General features: G+C 45.8%; 1 protein-coding gene across 2 annotated transcripts in view; it reads left to right on the top strand.

Annotated features, from left to right (window-relative positions):
* The first annotated feature begins 290 nt into the window (after positions 1 to 290).
* The window catches only part of LARP1 (La ribonucleoprotein 1, translational regulator), a 95,454-nt gene continuing 69,239 nt past the window's right edge, over positions 291 to 26,505 (top strand). The window contains exon 1 of one of the 2 annotated variants that reach the window (XM_054568132.1): positions 291 to 337. The gene's annotated coding sequence lies outside the window, so the exon portion shown is untranslated. Of the gene's footprint in view, positions 338 to 21,051; positions 21,180 to 26,505 lie in introns of those variants that run through there. The other variant, XM_054568133.1, reaches the window with a different exon arrangement.

Below are 26,505 nucleotides of genomic sequence, written 5' to 3'. Positions count from 1 at the left end.
AATGGGGTCTTAGAACAGGACCCTTCCTTCTCCGCCCCAGCCACACCCACTCCTCTATTCTCTCGACTATCTTCCCTTCCCTTTCTAGCCATTCCCCCCGCCCATTGCCCATTTCCACTCTCTCTGCTTCCTCCACCTCTGCCCAGCCCCGGGCTGCCCTTGGAGAGAGGAGGCGGGGTCTGGAGTTTCTGCCTCCCCAGAAGCCCCGCCCCTCCTCCCTCCCTCGCTCCTCCGGTTGACCCCTCCCAGCCCTACCCGCCTTCCAACCCCCCCTCCCCTCCATGAGCTCCGGAGGCTGAGTCATCGCCGCGGAGCAGCCAGGGGAGTAGACCAGCAGGTAGGCAGCGTGTGCAGGAAGCGACACGGTGTGACCCGTCACCGCCACCACGAACGGGCACGGCCTCTCCTCTCCGGGGGAGGTTTGGAAGGGGCGCGTCTGGGGGCCGGCCCCGCGGTGGGGAGGGATGCCGCCGCCCCTCCTGCAGCGGCTTTGCCGCATTTTAGAAGAGCTTCACTTAGGGCGGAATCATACACACATAGCATTAGGGTGACTCGCAGGCCAGGCATGGCAAGCGCGCGGCCCACGGGCACATCTGGCCTGCACCTGATCGTTTTCTGGCTCAGAGTGTTGTTGTCATGGGAAGTGTGGGTCCAGTGTTGGCATATATTCTAACTTTAAATGAGTTGGAAATCTGACTTCTCCCTCCCCACCACCCCCACTCCCCACCATGGTGTTTAAGTACTGGCATCTGATAAAACTTAAAAAGACAATAGCTCAATGCTGACTGGGGCTCCCTTTTAAATCAGGGCTTTGCATCCTCTAGTTTGCCACAGCCTGCAGCTACTCCCTCCTATTCACTTATGTCATTGAATTTCCTTTATGTTACCTACCAAACCATGAGCTAGTGATCCTAATCTAATCCATCCTTCCCATCCCACCCATTTCTCAGATGGGGATGGGGAAGTAGAGGTGGGCACTTCCCAAAGTCACACAACCTGTGGCCTTTATGCTGAACAAGCACCCAGCTTCTAATCTGCTAATCTTTAATACCAAACCATTCTGCCTCCCTTGGTTTGCAACTAAGACAAGGAATTGTCTTGTGAAGGTGAGTCCCAGAAAACGATCTGGTGATTAAGAGTGGGCCCCAAATTGAAGGTGATTTGTAGCAGTGATTAACCAGGAGAAGGGTTAAACAGCTTTGACTCTCATGTGAAGGCAGATTCATACTAAGAAATGCAGCAGAAAGAGTGTCTAGTGGCTCTCCTCTGGAGCTGATGGTGGCTTTTTACAGCCTTACCCTTGGAGTTGCAATAGAAGACAAAGCTGGGGCTGGTGGATAGATAGGGCCGTTGGCAACTCTGGCAAGTATGGCTGTAAGTTGTTTTCAAGTTGCTGGGGACCTGGCCTTGGAGACACTAGACTGCTGTGTAAGTGCTGCAAAGGCAGTTATTGCTTGAATTATTCTCTACCATAGTGCTTCTCAGCCTGTAATGTGCACACAATTCTTGTAAAATGCAGATTCTGACTCGGTAGAACTGGGGTAGAACTTGAGATCTGACGTTGCTGACAAGCTTCCAGGTGATGCCAGTGCCAGAAGCCCCCAGACCCCACTTGCGAGGCTCTGGACTCCTGAGCCTTCTGTTTATTCAGGGGGGCCATTGCTGCTTGGCAACCAAGAGGAGGGGCCCGGATCCCACAGGCCTGGGCATGGTTCCATCCTGCCCCCTAATAGCCAGGTACCTGTGGGCAGGCTGTTCATCCCCTCTGCCTCAGTTTTCTCAGCTGTTCAGTTGGAATCAAAGAGTATGACAGGGGACCCCAAAAATTGGAATTTATCTATTAAAAAATTGTGTATTTATTCTTACATGTTTAAACTTCAGTCACTCTCAAAGCACTCTCCATTTAATCCAATATTAAATGTCGAGACATTTTTTTCCACTGCTAAAAACAGTTTTTGAACTTGGTGATTTTGATGGCTTTTAGTGCTTCTGCCATTTTTCATTTCACCTCTTTCACATGGGCAAACTGAGTCCCTTTGAGGACTTTTTTCATCCCAGGAAACAAAAACAGTCGTTCAGGGAGAGATCAGGTGAATAGGAAGAGTAGGGCATGAGGGTCATGCCTTTTTGGTCAAAAACAGGTGAACACTCAGTGCGGTATGGGTAGGTGCGTTTGTAAATCACCCATCATAAAATAGGCAGACATGCTGAAAGAGTCTTCAAAAAAATTCACTGAAGCTGAACGCAGCCTCTCTCAACAACACCAGCTGGTACCCTGATACAGATGGGTTCCTAGAACACTCACCTAGAGAGAGAAGCCTGTACTACAAGGGGCCCACCCTCCAGAAGATAATTCCAGTTTGGGGTTTCCCCCTTGTACTTACTATCTTGTTAGGATAAGGAAGGAAGACAGAACTGGACCTGTGGGCCCAGCACATGTGTGACTCACAGTAGGTATTCTATAAAGGTAGTTTCTGTTGTCATTCACTGTCTGTGGGAGTGTCCATGGGAAGTGACACCCGTAAGCAACATGGTTAGGGAGGAGGAAATAGAAGACGTTTCAGGGTAAGAATCAAAGTCTTTCATGGTCTTCCGGGTCATGTATGGGACAGTCACTTCCCAGCCTACTCTTGCCGCTCTCCTCCTCTCTGTTGATGCTTCAGCCACACTGACCTCGTATTAGCTCCTTCGGCCATGGTACTTTCTCCCCTAGCCTGGTGCCTGCAACAAAGCAGGTGCTCCATGAATATTTGTTGTGTGTTTCAGGATCTTGTTGTCTGTCTGTGGATGCAGGGCTCCTGACTGTGGCATGAGATGGGCAGGCTCAGAGCTAAAAGATTGGTGGCTGCCCCAAGGAAGGAAATGTCACCTCTAGCTGAGGTCATCCAGGGGTACTCGCTGAAGAGGTGGTGTTTGGACTGGGCCTGGCAGACTAGGTGGAGTTCATTAGACCCAGATGAGTGGGAGGGTTTCTTGGCTGTGGGAACAGCAAAAGCAGAGGTACAGAGGGAGAAAAGCTCAATGTGTCCCCATGCGAAGTCACAAATTGGGATCAGCAGACTGGCAAAATGTGTTTGGTGAATTAGATGCAAGTACTTAACAATTAGGAGATTTCAGATAAAGACCCAGATTTCCGAATTCTCTTGAAAGAAATTGGAAGATCCTACCAGGCAGCCATCGACTAGCACTGAGAAGTGACAGTCCCTTTAGAAAGTCCATGCTTGCTCCATTTTGCCACCATTCCCACCTTTCCCCATTGCATTCCTCCACCCAGCTCGCCTGGCTCATTATTGTCCCTTCCTGTCCTAGCTGTGCAACCGGCTAGCAGACCATTTGGTTGTCACGTGGGAGTTGTCAGGAAAGTTGATTCAGATCCTACAGGCCCTTAAATGCCAGACTAAGGAAGCTGGCCAACACCTGCCCTGAAAGAAATGAGCTGTTGAGGTTTTTGAGTTTCTAGAGTCACTAAGGCTATGGGAGGACTATGCAGACATCCTCACGGATTATAGAGGACATACAGAAGAGGCAGGTAACCCAAAGCCAGGGGCACGAATGGTGCGGCTTGTTTGTAGACTGGCAGATGACAGGTACCCTCAGCTAACTGAGTAAGCTGGTAACGGCAGGGACTTCAAGGGTCTTCTGCGGCTCCCCAGGGTGCTGCCCACAGCTCCCCTGGCCCAGCTTGGCCTCACTTCAAACGAGAAACTTCAGGCCAAGGAGGCTGGTGATGTTCTGGAAGCCAGCGGAATGGGGAGCTCTGTGGGAGGCTTTCAAAGAGAAAAAAATCTTGGGCTGACCCATGGCTGGGGGACAGGATGCTTCTAAAAAGCAGAACTTAATAGGGTGGTCAATGCACAATATAATATACAGATGATGTATCATACAGTTGTACACCTGAAACCTGTATGATTTTATTAACCAATGTCACCCGAATAAATTCCATTTAAAAAGTATCAATGAAAGAGAGGGGGAAAAAAAAATAAAGGGCAGAATTTTAATCTTAAAGGTTTCTGATTACTCACATATAGGCAACATCTCAGCCTTGAGTGTTTTCAAGTGATTAGTTTTCTTTGAAAATAATTGTAATTTTCTTGTTTATAAAAATAATACATCCTCATTAGAAAAAAATTGAAAAATACAGAAAAATAAAGATAAAGATAATAATCATCAGGAAGCCTACCACCAAGAGATAGTAACACTGTTAACATGTTGATGGATTTCCTTATCTTTATTCTTTGTCAGTTTATTTATACTTCTTAAAAACAAATTTGGGGTCCCATTTCTTATACAGTTGATTGCCCTTTTTAAATTAACATTACACTCTGAATCCTTTACCACAAGAATGTGTTAATGCATCTTTTCATAAAGTTTTTAAATAAGAATACAAAAACACTGTATGTATATTGGCATCATTTGTCCAGGCTATTAAATATGCTTTGGGAAAACATTTTGCTTGCTGTCTCCTTCCATTCTCAGCATAGTCAGGGATCTGACTTTTTTCATGCTCTTATCACCCCGTTTTACCAAGGAAACTGAGTCAGGAGGACGAAGGGATTTACCAACCAGTGAGGAGGCAGTAGCTAGCTTAGGGCTTGGCGACAGCCCCCAGGCCTCTGAGTCTGGGTTGGTGCTGTGGGGAGGCTCGCAGGCTGCTCTCTCGCGCCCTGCAATGCCAGTGGTGCTTGGAACGCTGGGAATCAAGATAGGCTTTAAACTGTGCGCAGTTACTCTGGGAGGTCTTTGTGAGTTTATGCAGAATCTGGAAGGTTTGTCCAATTCCTAGGTAAGTTAATGGCAGGCACCCAAGCCCATTGGCTCCCAGGTTAATAATAATAACCATGGTGTGTGTGTGTGTGTGTGTTGGGGGAAGGTGGAGGGATTGAGTAAAAAGGGAAAAAAGAGAGGAAGAACTCATGGACACAGACAACAGTGTGGTGATTGCTGGCGGGGGTGGGAGGGCGTGGATGGAGGTGGAAGAGGGTATAGGGCGAATAAATGGTGATGGAAAAAAATAAAAATAGTAATAATAACCAGGCTTTATCATGTGGCAAGCGCCTTACTATGCCCTAGAATACTATTATGTTATTTAATCCTCCCACCCAATCCTCACACTTATTTTATGTTCACCAGTTTAAAAATAGAGAAGCAAGCACAGAGAGGGTAAGTGAACAGCTGTGGTCGCACAGCTAGTGAGTAGGGCAGAAGTCTGAGCCTAGGCAGCCTGGCCCCAGAGCAGTAGGTGCACGGCCACCTCTGCGTTCTCCCTGCCTAGGCTGAAAGGTGGGCCGCAGGGCCCAGGCTTTTGCACCCCACCTCCAGCGCCGCCGGGAATCCCGGCCCGAAGGGAATCCCGGACTGGCTGAAGACGGGGATGCGGCGGATGCGCAGGCCCTGTCGGGGTGCGGGGCTGGGACAACAGCCAGTCCAGGAGGGCGCCCGGAGCCGCCTCTGCCTCATCGGCTGGGTCCTCTCTGTCACAGAGGATTCCAGAAGTGTGCAAATGTCAATAAAACAGGAAGGATTCTCGGAGTATTCCACATCCTAGTAGCCAGTCCTCAGCGATTGTGTCTTGGTTCCTTTTAATTCAGAAATAAACACCATCCTGAAAGAATAGCGGACTTGGAATCAGAGGCACGACCAGATTCTAGTCCTGCCTCGGCCGCTGTTTCCCTGTGCGATCTTGGGCCAGTCGCTTCCCCTCTCTGGGTCTCGGAAGGTTAAAGCCGGTGCTCTCGCGGGCTCTTCGCAGCTGGCAACCCGCCGCGATGTGGCCCACAGGGCGCCTGGCCTTTGGGAGGGTGTGGTGGAAACCGCAGCTGTTCACAGCGGCTGGGGTCGGTGGGTCCCACGGCCACCGGGCTCCCGCCTGGGACCCCAGCCTCTTTGAGCACTGGAAGGCTTGGGGGGGTGCGGAAGGGGGAAACCTCGTGCGTTCCGACTCATTCCCCACCGTGCCCACAGAATGGGCTCTGCGCAGGGGGTGGAAGAGGCGCTTGAATTCCTGCCTGATCTCTGTTCCCCGGGGCTCAGCTCGCCAGAATGGACGCGCGGCCTTCCGCCTTTTGGGGTGAGCAGTGAGAGTTGCTGACCGCAGCAGCTTCCTTCTCAGGCACTCTGTGCCCGCCCCGGCTGCCCCTGGAATAACACCCCAGCTCCTTAGAAGCGCTGAGAAGGCTTGCCTCCACCTCCGCCCAACCTGCCTTTGCCCTGTTCTGGTAACCTCAGCTTTTGCGACCTTCCCCGCAGGGGCTTAGTCAGGAGTCAGACTCTAAGATTCGAATCCTGGGTCTTCCTGTTTCTAGCTATATGATCTTAGGCAAGTTACCACATATCACTAAATCTTGATTTCCACACCCTTAACATGGGGGTGGTAGCGCCCACTCCACAGGACCGGGTGAGGAATTAAGTGAGTCACCTAGCAGAGTTCCTGGAACATAGTAAATTCACCCCAAGTGTCTGTTACAACAATTCTCAACTACATTTGGCTACCACCTCCTACTTCCAGAAGCTCGTTACTGTCTTTCTCAACACTGTGTCTCCATGTGTACCTAGAAAACCCTTCTCCTTCCCTTTTCTCCACCCTCCAGGCTCCTATACACCCTTGAAAGCCCTATTCAAACACCGTGGCCTGTGGAGGGTTTTCCTTTCTTCCCAGTTCCTTCCTCCTCTCTCTGCCGGTCGTGACCTTACCCCGCTACCAATGGTGGGACAGACAACCACGCATTACATGCCTCCCGATAGGATGCAGTAGGCTACACGGCTTCCCCTGCTTTGGCTTCTGCCAAAGTTGTTGGGTCGGAATCTCTTCAGGCTGTTAGCGGAATTTCAGAGGATAGAGGAACATGTTAAATAACAGAAGCAGTCAGGCAAATCCAGGATGTAGGACAGTTTATAAGGTAAGTGATATAAGCTCTTTAAAGTCAATGTCAAAACAAAAGCAAAAGCAATGAGGAGGTTCTAGATTTAAAGAGAGTCTACTACTAAATGTAAGATGTGATTCATAATTGTTTCTTGGTTCATTAAAAAAAGACTATGAAGACTATGTTTCTAGACAATGAGGGACTCAAACTGGGGTATAAGGAAATTATTAATTTTGTGAGGTGTGGTAAGTGTATTGTGATTATAAAGGAGAATCTTCATTTTTGGAAATGCATGCCGGTGGGTCTTGCCATTAAGATTACAGATTACACACTCCTGAAAGCAGGATTCAGGTCTGTACCAAGTTTAATAAATAATAAACATTTGCTGAATGAATGATGACTTTACTGTTGCTATAGTGCATAGTTAGTAAAATTACTGTTAGAAATCTCCAGCATGAAAATGATAATGGCAAACTTTTATTAAGCGCTTACTGTGTGCCAGGGTACGTGCTAAGCCTCAAACATGCATTGTCTCGTGTAATCCTCACGGCAGTCCTACAAGATAAGGAAAATATCGATCCCATTTTATCTATAAGAAAACTGACACACAGAAGGTGAGGAAACTCACCCCCAGGATCACTCAATTAGTAAAGGCAGAATCAGTGCTTGGAACCATTGCACATGCTGCCTGTTTTTCTCTTACAACGTCCTAATAACATTGGTGATATGTAGGTTCAGTTTTAGCACCTACATCTGCTAGACCAGCAGCCCTTCAAAAGCAGAGGAAGGAAAACATGTCCACACAAAAATTTGCACACGAATGTTACTAGCAACGTTCTTCAGGATAGCCAAAAAGTGGAAACAGCCCAAATGTCTATCACTTGATAAATGGGTAAACAAAAATGCGGTCTATCCACACAACAATATTATTTAGCCATGGAAAGGAAGTACATAGTTCCCCTGATCTGCGGTTTCACTTTTCATGGCTGAAGTTACCTGTGGTCAACTGTAGTCCAAAAATATTAAATTAAAAAGTCCAGAAATAAACAATTCATAAGTTTTCAGTTGCATGCCCTTCTGAGTAGTGTGCTCAAACCTGCGGACATCCCATCAAAGACATGGATCACCCCTTCGCCCGGTATCTCCACCTTGCAGACGCGCCCCCCCTGTTAATCACTTAGTAGCCATCTGGGTTATTGGATCTACTGTCACGGTATTGCAGTGCTTGTGTCACCGTTCAGGAGCCTAATGCCGCATCACATTGCCTGTGCCTTCATCGCGCCCAGTCTCGTCACATAGGCATTGTGTCATCTCACATCGTAAGAAGGGTAGATCCAGTACAATAAGATATTTTGAGAGAGAGAGCACATTCACATGACTTTCAGTATAGTGTCTTGTGATAATAGTTCCATTTCACTCTTAGGTATTGTTAATCTCTCAAGATTTATCTATAAGATTTATAGATAGTCTAATTTAGAAATTAAACTTTATCATAGGTATGTATATATAGGGAAAAACATAGTATACCATTGACCCTTGAACAACACAGGTTAGAGCTGCACAGGTTCACTCTGTGTGTAAGCGGACCTGCGCAGGTCAAACCCACATTTTTCCTGTCAACTGTATGTATTTTCTTTTTGAAAAATTGTATTTATTTTAATTAAATTTATTGGGGTAACATTGGTTACTAAGATTAGGTAGCTTTCAAGTGTACATTTCTATGGTACATGATCCGTATATTGTATTGTGCGCCCACCACCCCAGTCAATTCATCTTCCGTCCCCATATGCTTGACTCCTTTTACCCTTCACTACCCTCTGCCCCCCTTCCCTCTGGTAACCACCACACTGTTGTCTGTGTCTATGAGTTTCAGTTTTATATCCCTCATATGAGTGAAATCACATGGTTCTTAGCTTTTTCTGGCTGATTTATTTTGCTTGGTATAATATTCTCAAGGTTAATCCATGTTGTTGCAAATGGCAGTATTTTATCTTTTCTTATGGCTGAGTAACATTCCATAGTATATATGTACCATGTCTTCTTTATCCAATCATTTATCGAAGGACACTTTAGTTGTCTCCATGTCTTGGCCACAGTCAATAATGCTGCAATGAACATTGGGGGTACATATATGTTCGTGAATAAATGTTTTCAAATTTTTCGGTACCCAGAAGAGAGATTGCTGGGTCATAAGGTAACTCTATTCTTCTTTTTTTGAGGACCCTCCTTACTGTTTTCCACAGTGGCTGTACTAATTTACATTCCCAGCAGCAGCGAATGTGGGTTCCATTTTCTCCACAACCTCTCTAACACTTGTTATTACTTGTCTTATTGATAATAGCCATTCTAACAGGTGTGAGGTGGTATCTCATTGTAGTTTTGATTTGCATTTCCTTAATAGCTAGTGAAGTTGAGCATCTTTTTGCATCATATTTGTTGGACATTTGTATGTCTTCTTGGGAGAATATTCACGTCCTCTGCCCATTTTTTAATTGGGTTTTTTGTTTGTTGGGTGTTGAGTTGCATGTGTTCTTTATGTATTTTTGATATTAACTCCTTGTCAGAGCTGTTGTTTGCAAGTATCTTCTCCCATTCAGTTGGTCGCACTTTTGTTACTTTGGTGGTTTCTTTTGCTATGCAGAAGCTTTTTAGTTTGATTTAGTCCCACTCATTTATTTTTGCCTTTACTTCCCTTCCCTTTAGGGTCAAATTCATAAAATACCCTCTAACACCAAAGTCTGTAAGTTTAGTACCCATGTTTTCTTCTATGTAATTTATTATGTTCAGGTCTTATATATAGGTCTTGGATCCATTTTGAATTAATTTTTGTACATGGGGACAAACTGTAATGTAATTTCATTCTTTTGCATGTGGCTTTTCAGTTTTCCCAGGACCGTTTATCGAAGATGGCTTCTTTCCCCCCATTGTATGTTTTTGGCTCCTTTTTTTGTCAAAAATTATTTGCCCGTATACACATGGTTTTATTTCTGGGGTCTCAATTCTGTTACATTGGTCTGTGTGTCTGTTTTTCTGTCAATACCATGCTGTTTTGATTATTGTTGCTCTGTAGTATTATTTGAAGCCAGATGGTATGATACCTCCAGCTTTGTTCTTTTTTTCTGAGGATTGCTTTAGCAGTTGGGAGTCTTTTGTGATTCCACACAAATCTAATGTTTTTTTGTTCTATTTCTTTTAACATGTCTTTGGGGCGCTGGCCCAGTAACTCAGTTGGTTAGAGCATTGTCCCAATGCACCAAGGTTGCAGGTTTTATCCCCAGCTGGCACATACAAGAATCAACCAATGAATGCACAAATAAGTGGAACAACAAATTGATGTTTCTCTCTCTCAAATCAATAAATAAAAAATAAAATAAGCCCAGGCTAGTATGGCTCAGTCGATTGAGCGCCAGCCTGTGAACCTAAGGGTCGCTGGTTTGATCCTGAGTTGGGGCATATGCCTGGGTTGTGGGCCAGGCCCCCAGTTGGGGGCGTGTGAGAGGCAGCCAGTCATGGTGTCTCTGGCACATTGATGTTTCTCTCCCTCTCTTCGTCCGTCCCTCCCTCTCTCTCTAAGAGTAAACAAAAAATTTTTTAAATTACAATAATAAAATATTATTGTGATTTTTATGGAGATTGCATTAAATCTGTACATTGCTTTGGGTAATATGGACATTTTAACTATATTGATTCTTCAAATTCGTGAACACAGAATATCTTTTCATTTCATTGTGTCTTTTTCAGCCTCTTTTAACAATGCTTCATAGTTTTCAGTGTATAGGTGTTTCACATCCTTTGTTAAGTTTATTCCTAGATATTTTATTCCTTTTATTGTAATTGCAAAAGGAATTTTTTTTTCATTTCTTTTTCCTGAAATTTCATTGAGGTCAGCTGTATTTTTAATGTGCAGTTAGAAATCCAACTATGCAGAGGGTCAATTTAAGTTATATTCGTATTTTCAACTGTGCAGATTGGCGCCCATAACCCCAACATTGTTCAAGGGTAAACTGTATATAGGGTTTAGTACTATCATGGTTTTAGGCAACCACTGGGAGTCTTGGAATGTATCCTGTGCTGGTAAGAGTGGACTGGTATACTGATACATGCTATAGCATGGATGAACCACCAAACCATTATGCTGAGTGATTTAAATGAAATTTCCAGAATAGGCAAATCCATAGAGACAGAAAGCTGATTAGTGGTTGTTCAGGGCTGAGGAGAGGGAAGATTTCAGGGAGCGACAGCTAACCGGTACAAGCATTCTTTTTGAGGTGATAAAAATATTCTAAAAGTGATCATGGTGAAGATTGCATGTTCTTAATATACTAAAAACAATTGAATTTACATTTTAAATGGGTGAATTGTACAGTGTATGAAATACATCTCAATAAAGCTGGGGGAAAAAGCAGAGGAAACATCTTATGTACCCATGAATCTGCCAAGGTAGTTGAGTGGGGGAAACAATGAGTGAATGAATGGCTGTTTCCCTTGCGGTTGACAAGAATCTACCATATTTCCAGAGTCGAAAATTAATTCTCTTGACAGTTTTATGGGCATGCTCACTCCTGGCTCCAAGGAACCTATTAATGTACTAATAAGAAACCTGATAATTCAATAAATAATCCCTGAGGTTACCAGTTCCACTTCAGAAGAAAAGAAATGCACAGATGATTTCTTTTGAGTACAAACTATGGGGGCTGCCAGGATGTTCCGTCTAGGAAAGGGCCACTGAAGATCTCACTGTAATCTGTTTCCACTTGGCAAACCTTGATTCATTTATCTGGGCTTATCCGACCATTCCTGTTCTTTTCTCCCTCACCCTGGTCTTTCAGAAGGACAGTTGTAACGATAGCTCCAAGACGAAATAACTCATGAGGTTCTGTGGAAATAATTGGGGAGGGCCCAAACGCTTAAGTGGATGTCTTCTGTAAATGCTATAGCTTCCTGGCTCGGCAAGCAGGCTTATGCTCCCCATATTATTAAACTCAATGTCTAATTCCCTTTGCCCTCTTTCTTATTAATAACTAGTTAACTACCTGTGGTAACACATCAACTGGCAGGAAGGCGATTGTTCAAAACGATGCATCCTGGCCCGGGCCCTGCAGACTCTGATTCAGGAGGAGTAGTGCAGACCCATGGAGATAGCATTTCGAATATAGCAGCTGTGGTGTCCTTGACACGGGGAACTATTGGCTATCCGAGAAACAGACTAAATGAAGACTAGACAGGAGGACCTGAAATGTGGACAGGCAGAAAAATGAGTTTGCCTAGGGATCTTAGATATCATTGCCTTTAATGGTTTTCATACTGTATTCCCTGGAACTCCTTAGGGCTCCGTGGGACACTTGGAGGGGGCCATTGAGTTGGTGGAGGGACACAGGTGCGGATGGGTCTGTCTCAGCGCACACTGCCTGCTACACCTCCATTTAGATTGGTTTTCTCATTGAGAGATTGAGTTCTATTAGTGGTTGAAAACCACTAAGCATGCCCTGTGCTTCACATGCAAGTGGAAGATCTGAGGATAGAAAGGAAAACATTTTACAGGGCAACAGAGTGACAGCACACTGGTGGCAGAACCAGGCTGATCCCAGGGCCTCTCTTCCAGCCCAGAGCCCCTCCCACAAGGGAAAGTCAGTTTTGGATACATCGATTCATTTCGGGGCAGTTTTTCCTCTCTGCCTCCAGCCAATCCCTTGTAAGACAGCAGGGCCCAGACAACGGTGAGGGGAGTGAGGCATCCTTGGGCACAGCAGTTAGGGTGGTGCCAAAAAATTCAGTAATCGAGATAAATTGCATTTTAAGGCAACATTTTAAAAATCAAAATTAATGCCAAAACATTCACAATGAACAAAATACCGAAATTTTAAAGAACAGTGGGATCAGTAATTCTGATTTTTCATTTTGCTCCAAGTACCAATGTGGCTCTCCATGGCACTATTACTCATCCTGCCTTTATTTAAATTTTGATATTTTGTTTATCGTACAGTTTTTGTGTTAATTTTGATTTATAAAATATTGCATTCAAGGATTATTTATCTAGGTTACTGAGCTTTTTTGTGCCTCCCTTAATTTAGTGACCAAGGCAAGTGTCTCACCCTGATCTGGGCCCTATAAAACAAGTCTTTTAATTGATTCTTTCTTTCTTTATTTTTTTAATGAGAGAGAGAGAAACATTGATCTGTTGTTCCACCCATCCACGTATTCATTCATTGATTCCTGTATGTGCCCCAAAGGAGGATTGAACACACAACCTTGGGGTATCAGGACAATGCTCCGAACAACTGAGCTACCTGGTCAGCGCCTCTAAAACAGATCTTTTGCTACACAACTGAGTAATGCCCCCTGCCCTCTGGGAATCCCTCCAGATCCTCTCACTTTATTTGTCTGACAGAATTGATGTTTGTTTGGTCTTACTGTGACATTGCCCTTGTCACCTGACCTGCAGAGAGGTTTGCAATCTGCAGTGGAGATTTGTTTTGCTGATCTAGCAACATTCTCCCTCCTCTGGGAATGGCAACCTTACATTCCTTAGAAAAACTTCCCTTCTCATCTGTGAAGCTGACTCTAGCCCATATGCTAGAGGTGGGCATATGACTCAGCTCTGCCAATCAGAGTCTTGTATCCCCTGGCCATATGACTGTTCCGGGGTGATCATGTGGCTCGATAACAGTCAATGAGATGTGATTCTGGGGGTTTGATCTGAACTGTGGGGAAAGGAAACGTCCTCTTTTCTGTGGTAGCTGAGAGGATAGGATGTATGTAAGCCACCTTGAGGGGGCTGATCCTCCATGAAACACAGAAGACAGCAGTGTGGGGTGATGGAGACAGAAGAGAGACATCCCCATGATGTTGCTTGAGCTTCTGGATCCAGCTGAGCAAAAAAGAAGTCTACTGTCTGGATTGAAGGGATGTGTGGGCGAACTTTTCCCAAGTCAGACTGGTAGTAACTCTGACCCTGAGGTGGTTCACTCCCTCCTGCCAGGGGTCTGGCCAGCTTGGCTTCAGGAGATGCCTTGCTGAAGCCCGGCACCCTTCACTGCACTTCCACCCTGAAGATCTTCACCCACGTGGTGGCATCCAGGGTGCCCTCCATCCAAGGGCAGCCTTAGAAGGCAGTGTATTGACAACAAAAACAACTCTAGGTGGCATTACTGAGCATTTGTGCCATTGTCAGGTCCTGTGGTAAATATTTACACATCAACTAACAACTCCACAGAGCAGATTCTGTTACTAACTTCAGGCTGAAATTTAGTACATCTCCCTCCAGGCCACATATCCCAGATCACCAACTAGAGGCAAAGGGAAGGCCCTGGTTAACTAGCAGATCAGCCTGCTTCCTACGTGGATGTTGTCTCTTTTATAAAGGGACAGATTTTCTAGGAAGCAGACTCTTCCTAAGAACAGCTGAGCCTCAGCGTTAGCAACCTCCCACTCCCCCACTTTCTGACAACACTGTCAGCATCTTGACATAGAAAACCTTAGGCCAGCTTCCTTCGGCCTGGCGGTGGGGCCCAGCACCTAGGGCAGTGCAGGCCTTCAAGATTGGCAGGTGGGTTGGCTGACTGACCACATCCTTCTTTGCCATCCATGCTCATTTATTCATTTAACAAACGTTTATTGAATGCCAGTTATATGCAAAATCCCACTTGAAGCACTGGGCATACAACTAGTAAATACTGGGGATAGTCCCTACCCTTGGGGGGATACTGTCTTGTCAGGGAAGCACACGTGAAATAAATCATTACATGTGCAATTATTGAATTACAAGTATGATAAGCACCGAGCAGGAAAAGTTCAGGCTGTTGTGAGAATGTGCAATAGAAGCACCTAAACCCATTGGCTGACTGTCTAACTAAGCAACTTTATTCATTTGAAAATATGTTCCCAGTGACCACTCAGTAGTAGGTGCGGTGTTTGGTGCTGAGTGCTGGGCACAGTGGGGAACAAGGCATAGCTGCTGCCCACAGGGAGCTCACTGTGCATAACAAATAGACCAGCTGACCAGCTGTCCTTGGCGCCTGCTGTCCTTGGCACCTGCAGCCTGTGAGCAGCTTCCCGTTGACAGCGTCCACATCTGCCTGAAAGAACAACTGTACATACGCCTGCCTCCACAGGGGAACCGAATGCCCAAGGGTGGGCAAAAGTAGGTTTTCAGTTGTGAGTACATGAAACATGGAGTTTATTCTTATGTTATGTTTTACTGATGATTGCATTACTTTCCATAGGAACAACTGTATACCTACTTTTGCCCCGCCCTATATTTAACTGGTTTCATTGCCTGTGTTAGTCTTACCATGTCTTTTATTTGATCCTCAATGGCTTTTGCTCTCTATGGTTGGGAAAATTGGGACAAATGGTCACCGAGCCTACTGAGAATGTTTTATTAGACTCTGTGAAAATGGTCTCACTGGAAGACGAAGTCATCAGTAAAGGGAAGGAACCGGCTTTGACACTCCCTGGGCGCCATGGCTCCACTGTGCTGGGGACAGGAGCTTGGCTTTGAGGGCAGGCCTTTGGTGATATTTCTGGCTGCCTGGCCCCCAGGGTGCAGGCCAGAGTGTGGTGCCCAGCTCACCACAGGGAACTTTCTAGATGACTTTATTATTCAGGGCATATGGTGCTTTGGCTTCAGCAGCCAGAGACGTCTGGCAAGTCTGCAGAGCTGGGAAGGGGATGAGTATGGTGGTAGTTTCAGGCACAGGACGTTTGGCTCGGTCCTTGTTAGAGCCCACCTCCCTGGGCCCTGATCCAGGCCTGCAACGTGGCAGCATGGGGTGAAATGGGAAAGATGGAGTGGCCTCTGGCTGTATCCCCCCCTGAACTGAAGCACTTTGAGGGTGGGGAGTGTCGTTGACCCTCTTCTGTATCTGTAGAGGCTGACACCCAAGGACAGTGTCTTGCATCATCGGCGGCATAGCTCCAGTCTATTGAGGGCTTACTATATGCTAAGCATTAGTTCACTTAAACCTCACAACAGTCCTATGAGGTTGCTTCTATTATGCTCATTTTACAGGGAGCTGAGGCTCAGGGCAGTAGAACAGGATCCATACAGATTGCAGAGCTGCACTACCCTGTCATGTCTCAGCAAGGGCCTCAGAGGGTAGTCACGGTAGAGTGGGCAGGTGGTGAGGAGTCCCTTACACGGAGCTGCTTGGGGAAGGGCCTGGACAGAAAGCACCTAACTAACCTGGAACAAACCTTCAACCTGGTACAGAGCTTTGGCCATCCTGGCTCTAATGAGTGTGGGGTTAACTATTTTAAGAGCAACATAGAAAGTAGCATTTTGTCCTTTTGCTAAAGCCTTACTCTGTATTAATAATGCCACCTATCCATTGCGGCTTATTTTTTTTGTCACGTGTCAAGGGCTTGCTTTAATCCTTAAATTTCATGTAATCCTTACATCAACCTGTGAAGTTGGTATTGTTATTCTTCTTAGGAAAGAGACTTTAAAAAGCTTGACCAAGCCCTGGCTGGTATGGTGCAGTGGGTTGGGCGTCATCCTGCAAAGTCAAAGGTCACTGGTTTGATTCCCTGCGAGGTCACATGCCTGGATTGCAGGCTCAGTCTCCATTAGGTCGGGATGCATACAGGAGGCAACTGCTTGGTGTTTCTCTCTCACATCGGTATTTCCCTGCCTCTCTTTCTCTCTCCTTTCCCCTCTCTCTAAAAATAAATAAATTAAAATTTTTAAAAATTAAATAAAAGTAAATTAAAAACTTGGCCAAGGTCACAGCTAGTGAGTTACAGAGCCAAGGTTCACCTTAAGAATATGTAGCTTCAAGATCTCCTGATTCTCAGAGCATCAGAGATCTAGCTCAATTGGCTCAGTTCTTCCATGAACCAAATGTGTGCCTTGGCAAGGTGTTTAACTTCTCTGGGCCTCCTTTTCCACATCTGTAAAATGGGTAGCTTGTGCTAGATGATGTGTTAGGCCCTCTCCAGCCCTGATATCTAGACTCTGAACCCCTTGAGAGACATCATCTCTGTATCCCCAGCACTTAGTAGAGGGCCTGACCCTGCGTGGGCACCCAGTCAACATCTGTGGAACAAAATCTATTCTGATGGAGCCCCAGCTCCTAGCTCCACATATAGTTGTCATTTGCAAATGTCTGCATTTCAAAGCCTCCCCTCACCCCTATGGTTCAGAGTTCAAATGTACTATAATTTACCCATTTTGGTGTTTTCCTTTTTTTTTTTTTTTTTTTTAAAAAAAAGGCTTCAATATGTCTCTTAATAAAGTTTCTCTTAATATATCTCCAGACGTGGAATTTTGGGGATATGAAGTGTATAAAATTTGCTCTCAAAAGTTGTTTTAGGCCCTGACTGGTGTGGCTCAAGTTGGTTGAGCGTTGTCCTGCAAAGTTAAAGGTTTCTGGTTCAATTCCCAGTCAGGGCACATGCCTAGGTTGCGGGTCCGATCCCCAAGTGGGGCATACTCGAGGCAACCGATTGGTGTGTCTCTCTCACATTGATGTTTCTGTCCCTCTCTTTCTCCCTCCCTTCCCCTCTCTCCAAAGAAAAATAAAATTTTTTTTAAAAGTTGTTTTAGAAATTAACATTTCCACCAGCTGTGAGAGCTACCCTTTTCCCATATCTTTTTCAAAATTTGAATTTGTCATATCTTCAAAATTTTAATTGGCTGATATTTTAACTTTTCATGGTTAAATTTTTAATTATTTACACAATAGAAAACAGTGTAATGAACTTTTATAAACCTATCACCCACCTTCACAATTACCAATTCCATTCCAATTTTGTTGCCTTTGTATTCCACCACTCATTATTTTTAGCCAAATTCCAGAGATCACACCATTTTATCTGTAAGTATTTTAGCATATATCTCTAAAAGATAAGGATTCCCCTTTTTAAACATACCCTCAGTACATAATCAGACACCTGCAAATGTCAGCAGTAATTCCTTAACAGTATCAAATATTTGAGTCAGTGGTCACATTTCTTCAATTACCCTATAATTTTTTTCTTTTTATACTTGTTTGAGTTAGGACTCAAAAAGGTCCGTACATTGCGATTGGTCAGTATTTAAGTGTCTTTTAATATGCCTCCCCCATCTTTCTCTCTCTCCTTTTAATATCTTGACATTCCTTTGTTAAAAAAATCGGGATGGTTTTCCTGTTGGGCTTTCCCCCCAGTTTGGCTTATGCTTATTTCATCCCTGTGGTGTCATTTCATGTATTTCCTGTAAACTGGTAGTGAGATCGAACTATGGTCCATGGGCCAAATCCAGCCCCACCCTTTTTGTAAATAGGATGTTATTGGCACGCGGCCATGCCCATTTGTTTGGCTGTTGTCTATGGCTGCTTTTTGTGCTACAGCATCAGGTTGAGTAGTGGCAGCAGAGACTGTGTAGCCTGTGAAGTTTAAAATGTTTATTACTGGCCAGTAGAGAGAAAGTGTGTCAGCCCCTGCTCTCCAGGCTTGATCAGATTCCTGTTTGACTTGCGGGGACATGGTTTCCTCCTAGGGTGATGTTAAACTCATCAAGAGACCCATTACGTCTAATTCTTTATCTTTTTGTAGTATTGTTAGATCAGCCAATTCATAAGGAGTTGCAAAGTGGTGATGTATCAGTCAATCCTTGTTCATTCCTGTTTGTTTTATTTGTTGGAATGCTTATGTAAAGAGCAACTTCCTCCCCTCTCCTGTTTGGTTGCCCGAAGCACAGTTTTTACAGGAAAGACAATACATTCTCAATTGTTTCCCTTTATTACACGTTTACAAAATAAGAAGTTGATTTTCTAAAATCTTCCAAGATGATCACTGAGGTTTTTGTTTATTTGTAATAGACCATTTTGAACTTGTGGATTTAAATATATTTGGTGTTTTTCAACTCATTTCAGTTATTTTCTTTATTGATGTTCAAATGGTCCTGACGTCGGCCAGTGGGAGTCTGTTTGGAGAGTCTTCTTAGTCCCTTTGCCACAACTCGAGCCTCTTTCGTCCGTGGCAGTAAAGGATATAGTCTCAGTGCTTGTACATTTTCTGCCCCAAAGTTGAATGAGCTGTTATTTTTTTGAGGAGCCCGCGTTCCGCTAAATGGGAAGTCATATTTCAAGACCACAGCATGGGCATTAAAGGTGCTCACTAAAGTGTTGGCCGCTGTTTCTAGACCTGAAAACAGTAGGCAGAGCTAGGTTATAAGGTTGGTTTGTTTATTTTCAGATCAGCTAAGTAAAAAATTCAAACTGAGGCTTCCAATCAAATTCAGAATTAAAAGGTTTTTACCTTACCTTTTTCATCTTTTATCTGTATCTCTCTTCTTAGCACTACTGACCCATTGCTTTATCCCACACTATCTACCCAGCGGTTTCAGAATAACCATCCCAATACTGCCACTAACGATGTGATGACTGAAAACAGGCAGCCCTTTTGAAAAATCAGAGTCTAAAATTCTGAAAATGGAAATAGAAAGGAACTCAGGAGGAAGGGTCTATGCTGACCCCGTAGGGGTCTATGTCGGCAGTTTTCATTGCTGCTGGGATTTTTAACACTATGTTCTGATGGTCAGGATTTTGTTCTTCAGTGTGATAAACTCTAAAAATCATAGCCTTTACCCCCTGGGAGTTTACACATGTCTCCAGAGTGGAGAAGCATGAGGTTATGGCACTGTAGGTTCACGGAATGGTTGTTGGGTTGGTAACCCACGTATACCAGTGAGCTCCAGATCTGTCTCCCTTCCTAACCCATGAAGATAAAGAACGAAAGGGGATAGAGGAGGTAGAACAGAGTAAAGATGGGAGAAATGGCAATGGAAAGAGACTTGGGATAGTGAACACATGATACAATATGGAGATGATGTATTTCCATAGATTTGTATACCTGAAACCTATATAATTTTATTAACCAATGTCACCCCAATAAATTCAATTCTAAAAAAAGGAAAGGAAGGGGACATTTGTGAGAGGGGATCTTGGGCAAGTCAACTCATCTCTTTGAATCACTTCCTTATCTATTAAAACAGAGGTGCAGGAGTTGGACTATGCTGTAGCCATAGGAGCTTGTTTTCTGTTCTCTAAATACCCCTACCTCAGGTCCTTTGCACTTGCGGTTCCCAGTACCTGAAACATTCTTGCTCCAGTTCTTCCAATGACTAGTTCTTTATCATGATTCAAGTCTCAGCTTCAGGATCACCTCCTTAGAGAGAGCCTCCCAGACCCCATAATCTAAAAGAGTCACCACCACCCCCATTACATCATATCAGCCTGTTTCATTTTTTCATGGTGCTATTACCTATCTAATCTGTTTACTTGTTTATATCCATCTCCCCTCTCTCCAGAGTGCAAACTCAATAAGGGTAGGGTCTCTGGCTTTCTTGTTCACTGGTGTATCCCTGGGACCCAGAATAGGCCTGCACAGAACAGTGCCTGCTGAGTGAAAGAAGGCATGCTGAATGCCTAGATGGACTGGATGATCTCCAAAGGCTTTTTAGCTCTGGATCCAATAAGACACACTTAATACTGTGAGTATAGACTCACATACAAGCATTACTGTACAACTTTGCAGAGGGGGAAACTGACGGCCAAAGGCTTCCGGAGAGGGAGGTGATGTGGTCTCGTAGCACCAGGAGACACAGGTTGGGATCCTCATGCTATTTGACTCTGTTCACCTTCCTTCCTAGAACTGTGTGAACTGGACAAGTCACTTCACCCCTCCCAGGACAGTTTCTCCACCCCAAAGAGAAGACATATTGATAACTCTGATCTAGGCTTACCGAGAGAGAATGAAGCTTTGTGCACTGCACTGCCCTAGGCACTTTGCAGCGTGTTTTGCCTTTTCTTTACCCCCAGGCTGTCCCTGGGATTGAGGGTAGGGGCACTGAAGACCAGGGTGTGGAAAAGGGAGCCAGTTGGTTGCCAGGGTTTGTTTACTCACCTGAGTCCCTGGCCTGCCCCTAGCCTAGCTGCTCTCACCTGCTCAGGTACAGAGGTAGGGGGAGCCTGGCTCAGCCAATGAATGGCGATCATTCTCTTAAAGGCACCAAGCAGTTGGCAAGAAAACTAGCCGTGCAACCTGGAGAGCTCCCTGGACGCCAGGAGGCAGCTGTGCAGGCTTGGGTAACTCAGCTCTCCGCGACCACACTGTGACCCCGGGGCCCAGTCACTCTAGGTCTTAGAGGGTGCTTCCTTCGGAGAGGCCTCCTTCGCCTCATCCACAGCTGGCTTCCCGGGAGGTTTCCAGGCCCAGCCACCCTGGCAGACGCCCAGGGAGGAAAGACAACGTGGCCTTGGCAGCTGCCCGTCAGGAAAGAGCCCACTGGTGCCAGGGAGAGGACGCTTCCTGGTCCTGACCCTTCGGCAGCCCCTGGTGAGTCTTGAAGCTCTGGCTTCTCGAACCTCAGCATAGCAGGGTGTGGTGGGCAGGTGGCCCTCCCGATGGGCAGGGGCTTTGGGGGCTGGTTCCAGCCCTGCTGTGCGACCTCGCAGGTTCCTCCAGCTCTCTGAGCCTCCTGGTCCCCATCTGGGAAAACGAGGAGCTCAAGCTTCCACGTCAGCTTTCCCTTTTATTTTCGTCTCCTGTCACGCCCCCTTGTTTTGAAAGATTTTCGGCTGCCAGGCTGTACCTGTTATGTAATGTCATTAATTGCTTTTCCCCCTTGTATGTTTATTGGGGCCCTGTGGTGGCCAGTCAGTGGTTTCTGGTCAGCAGGAACACAATGATACTACTGAGGTGATGTAAGTTTGACCAAAAGCAAAGAAATGTGGTGGTTTAGTCTGTCTGTGAGATCTTATCTGGAATCAATATTTGGTTTTCATTTGGCCTTTTGAAATATGAGAAATGGGGCACGTGTGGGTCCAGTTTCCAGAGAAGGGGGACCCTGCGTGGGGGAACCCTAGATCTAGCTTGCAGGGTTTATGGGGGCACCAAGCAGAAATACTTCTATCACACCTCAAACCCAGATTTGGCCTCCACAGTGCTCTCTTACACATGAGATGCATTCTCGAAAGTGGAAGCCTTCGGCGTGAAAACTTACATGGGGCTGGGCTGCTCCCAGGAGTCTCCTCGCTGCGTTCCTCCCACCTCTGACCCAGCCGACGGAGGCTGGGGAGCCTGGATGGGGGTTTGTGGTCTCCCTCAGGCCTCTGCTGGGGGGTGGCCAGGGTCGATGGCAACAGGTAGGTATGGGCGCTGGGCCTGGATGCCGTGAGCATGCGGTCGACACAGCTCACACTGGGAATCAGGACACAGGACTCGACCTCGGGCAAGTTGCCTAACCTCTTTGAGCCTCAATTTTCCCAGCTGTTAAACAGGGGGGTCGCAATCTTGGCAATGCTTGCCTACCAACATTATTCTTAGGGCCAAATAAAATAGTGTATTTCATGGAAGCTTTGATTTTGATGGAATTGTGGCTGCTTGTTAAGTTTTTTTACTTTTTGAAATGCCATTTATTAGGACTTTCTGAGATGTGGACTCATCTAAACAAAAGCTGGGGGGCCAGCTCATTGACTCATGACCCCTGAAACTGAACCCAGGCCTGGAGTGTGACACTAATGCAGGAGGCAGAGTGATGTGTGCTTAAAGGGCAGACTTCGGAGTCAGACAGTCATAGGTTCGAACACAGACAGTAAGACCCGGTGACTTTGGAGCGAGTCACTTTTCTATGCCTCAGTCTCTCCCACATTCTGCAGTGGGCTGGGGAATGGGAGGAATGTCAAAAGTGCTGGCTACCTGGTGGCCCTTGTCGATGTTGTTAAGTTGGGGGCGCAGCTTAGGATAGGAACTCAGAAACCACATGTTCCACTAGAGAGTCCCAGATCTGGAGAGCTCTTTATCTTTGGAGACTCGAGTGGGCTGGATAAACTGATTCGGAGGCAGACACTTGGGTCCATTTCCTCTCACACCTGCCACCACCTGGGGCAGCAGGGGCTCCAGGGAGATGCTGGATGAGCAAGTGCTTTGGAACCAGCGCAGTCCCCCAAGTGCACCAGGCTGTTGCTGATCCTCACTTGGGGAAGGGGTGGGCTGTCAAGGTACCAAGCACCCTTCATTCACTCATTTGAGCTTCCTTCCCCTGTTCTTCCATCCCCTGCAGCTTCCTGCTGAGCAAATCAATTTTAGGGGATTGTGAAATGAGCTCCCTCCCCATCCAGGGGGGCTGTGAGGAAAACAGATGAAGTGAGAGAACAGAAGTTTCGCAGGAACAGGAGGAGGCAGCCTCCTTTGGGCAGGTGGTGCATGTAAGCGTGTGTGCATGTACCCAGGAGCTAACAAAATTAAAGTTGAAAAAATTCTAATGTTGTACAGACGCCCGAGAGCCCATGTTAGACAGCCCCCTGCTCTGGGGGATGTCTCTCTTCTAACCAACACTAGAAGGTTGCAGCTGTGCCCCAGGGAAGCCTCCTAAACATCTTTCCTTGGTAACCAGCCTTGGCATCTCAAAAGCCTCCCAAGGGTGTGTGCAGGGTGTGTGTGAGCATGTTTGAGGGCGTTGGGTGTCTGAGTTAGAGTTCCATGGACATGGAGCACCCACATCTTGGAGAAAAATAAGTTTGGGATGGATAGGCTGGGGGCTGATGAGTCCTACAACCACCATGAAGTTCAGAGGCTCTTTGGTGGAGGAACTAGATTTACTGAGCACTTACTATGGGCTAGCGATTATGCTAGGTATTTTAAATTCATTACCTTATTGAATCCTCACGGTAGCCCTATATTATTCCCATTGTACAGATGTGTGCACTGAGGCTACAAATCTTGAATAAGATTGCTCAGCCCTGGCTGGTGTGGCTCAGTGGGTTGAGCGTTGGTCTGTGAACCAAAAGGTTGCTGGTTTGATTCCTAGTCAGGGTACATGCCTGGGTTGTGGGCCAAGATCCTCAGTAGAGAGTGTGTAAGAGGCACATTGATGTTTCTTTCCCTCTCTTTCTCCCTCCCCTCTCTCTAAAAAAATAATAAAATCTTAAAAAAAAAATAAAAAAAGAAAGAAAGACTGTGCCGCTAACAAGCAGCTAAACTGGGATTCAGATCTTTGTATGTCTAAATCTGGAGGCTGGGCTCTTACCCATCCCACCAGAAGGTCCAAATCAGGCCCAATGCTAAAGTCCCCAGATATATTTTCTTTTGCCTACACCGTGTTTTGTTTTAACATTTAAAAAATGTAGATGTTGACATTTAAAAACAGACTTTTTAATATTAACATCTAGATTCTGGCTTCTCTTTATTCATTTTTTTTAACTTATGAAGTTTAGTACAATAGGGGAAAGGAAAGAAAGAAACATCGATTCGTTGTTCCACTTATTTATACATTCATTGATTGATTCTTATATGTGCCCTGACCAGGGATTGAACCATCAGCCTTCACGTATCAGGATGATGCTCTAACCAACTGAACTACCAGCCAGGTTCTGATTTCTCTTTAAAAAATCAGAAGGAAGAAGTGGCACTGTGGGTCCACCTTCCCATATGTCAACAATCAACTTGAACGGATTATAAGCTGCTGCCTTTAAATGGGACATGTGACTTCTAGTTTGCCACAGTCTCCACTACTCCTCACTATTCCCACCAAGACCGCTTTGTGTTTGTGATACCAGGCTGGCCCTGAGGGCCTGTGGCTAACTGGGCTCTGGTCCTATACCGGCTGAAACTGGCTGTGACTTAGGTAAATTATGGCATTTTTCTGGGCTTTGGCTGTAACCTGAACTAGTCAGCACTCTGAAATAACTTCCTAAGTGGCTTTGCGTGCTGGTTGGGGGAGAAGCCGCCAGTCTCCAGCACATCCGCGTCTTGGCCACCCAGCTTGGTGTGATCAGAGTCTGTGTGAACGACACCTGGAGTTGGCCAGTGTTATTCACACTTTGTCACCATCATTCCACTGCACTGCCTGTCTGATGTTCCTTATGAAACAAAACGCTTGGGGACATGTTGGGCCTGGTGGCACAAATCCTGGCGTGATGTACATTCCCAACACTTTGATCAGAGCCTTGACTTCCGCTCTGGCTGGTGTGGTTCAGTGGGTTGAGTGTCGGCCTGTGAACCGGAAGGTCACCCATTCAATTCCCAGTCAGGACACAAGCCTGGGTTGTGGGTTCCCAGCTGGGGGTGTGCGAGAGGTAACTCACACATCAATGTTTCTCTCCCTTTCTTTCGTCCTCCCATCCCCTCTCTCTCAAAATAAATAAATAAAATCTAAAAAAAATGAGAGAGTCTGACTTCCACGTGCCTCTCTTTACCTCTTCAGAGGCTGATTGAGATTTCAGCATCCGAGTGTCCTATTCTGACCCAATTTTTGCTGTGGGGTTCACGAGAGAAAATCTATAGCCCAGCTGAGAACATTCTTTCTCTGTTACACACACAAACAGCTCAGAAATAACCATGTGTTATAGGCCTTCACATCTACCTAGTGTCTTAATTGGGTTTCTGGGATCAGGTCTTTAGAGCCCTGGAATTGTAGAGATGGAAATGTGGATGGTGCCTTAGATGTAGATCATTTAGTGCAATAATAGAAAATACATTTCACTTCATTTGCTAATTCCAAGTAACGGGTAGAGTGTTGAAAAGGCTTCTGAAGCTACCTAAGGGCATGAAATGATCATGCGCTAAGACCTAGCACCACTGTCCACTGAGGGCATGGCAAGGTATTGTTACAGTCCTTATGCCAAAAATTGTGCAAAAATGAAAACAGATCTGGGAAAGGAAGATGACTTGTCCATAGTCACTCAGCAAGGCAGGGCAGAGTAAGATCCAGAACAGGGTCTCCCTTGACCTTGAGGCTGCTGTAGCTTCCACTGCATGAGCTCAGAGAAGGAAACTGCGGGTGGAAGGAGAGCGGACAGAGGCAAGGCTCGGACCCAGGAGTCCTGGCTCCCCTAAGAAGCTTGGCTGGGGTTGGGGCTAGGGAATCCTGCTTTGTCCCACTAGACTGAGCCCTGCCAGCCTGGCCTGTTGGCTTCTGCTCCACTTCTTAGAGTCCCTTTGCTCCTGCCCCAGTTTCCTGCCTCATTTGCCTCTGGCTCAGAGAGCGCACATCGGAGCGTGGGGCCCCCTGGGATCCAAGGCCCTACATACCCTCTTTGGCAGAGGCTTCGGCAAGCTCCCCAGCCCCCTCAGTTCCGGAAGAGAAGTCCTAGGACAGGGGTTCTTAGCCTTATGGATGCTGCGGGCTCCTTGGGCAACCTGGTGAAGCCTATGGACCCCTTCTGAGAATGTTTTTAAGTGCATAAAATAAAATACGTAGGACTGCAAAGGAAACCAATCACATCAAAATACAGTTATAAAGATGTTTTTAAATGTTTGTGATAGATTAATATGTACTTCCTTACTCGTACATTTTAAGGAGATCTGGCAGCAAATGTAATACCTTGTAATTTTAAAGTAATGAGGAGCATAAATGATCTTTTGAGAGATCTACAAAGACTGTATTATGTGAAAATATCTGTGATTTCTCCTGGTGACAGAGTCACAGGAACTGTCACTATTACTCTGGTCATTGTCTACATTAATAATTGAACACAGAATTTAACTTGAGTTAGAGGTTAGTGAAAAGAAAGAACTTGTTCCCATTCAAGTTCCTGAATTCTATCGGCTGATGCAGGCTGAGAAGTGTTCAAACAAGAGTCAGCTAGTCCAGGGGTTTGTGAACTGTGGGCCGTGGAACCCTGGGGATTCTGGAAGTCTCATGAAGGCTGCGATGCGGTGG

This window comes from Pteronotus mesoamericanus, unplaced genomic scaffold (genome assembly GCF_021234165.1).
Source record: "Pteronotus mesoamericanus isolate MK-2021 breed Mesoamerican mustached bat unplaced genomic scaffold, CSHL_Meso_final contig_2, whole genome shotgun sequence".
Taxonomy (NCBI): domain Eukaryota; kingdom Metazoa; phylum Chordata; class Mammalia; order Chiroptera; family Mormoopidae; genus Pteronotus; species Pteronotus mesoamericanus.
Note: the sequence above shows the minus strand (reverse complement) of the source record. Positions and strands in the feature narration are given on the sequence as shown.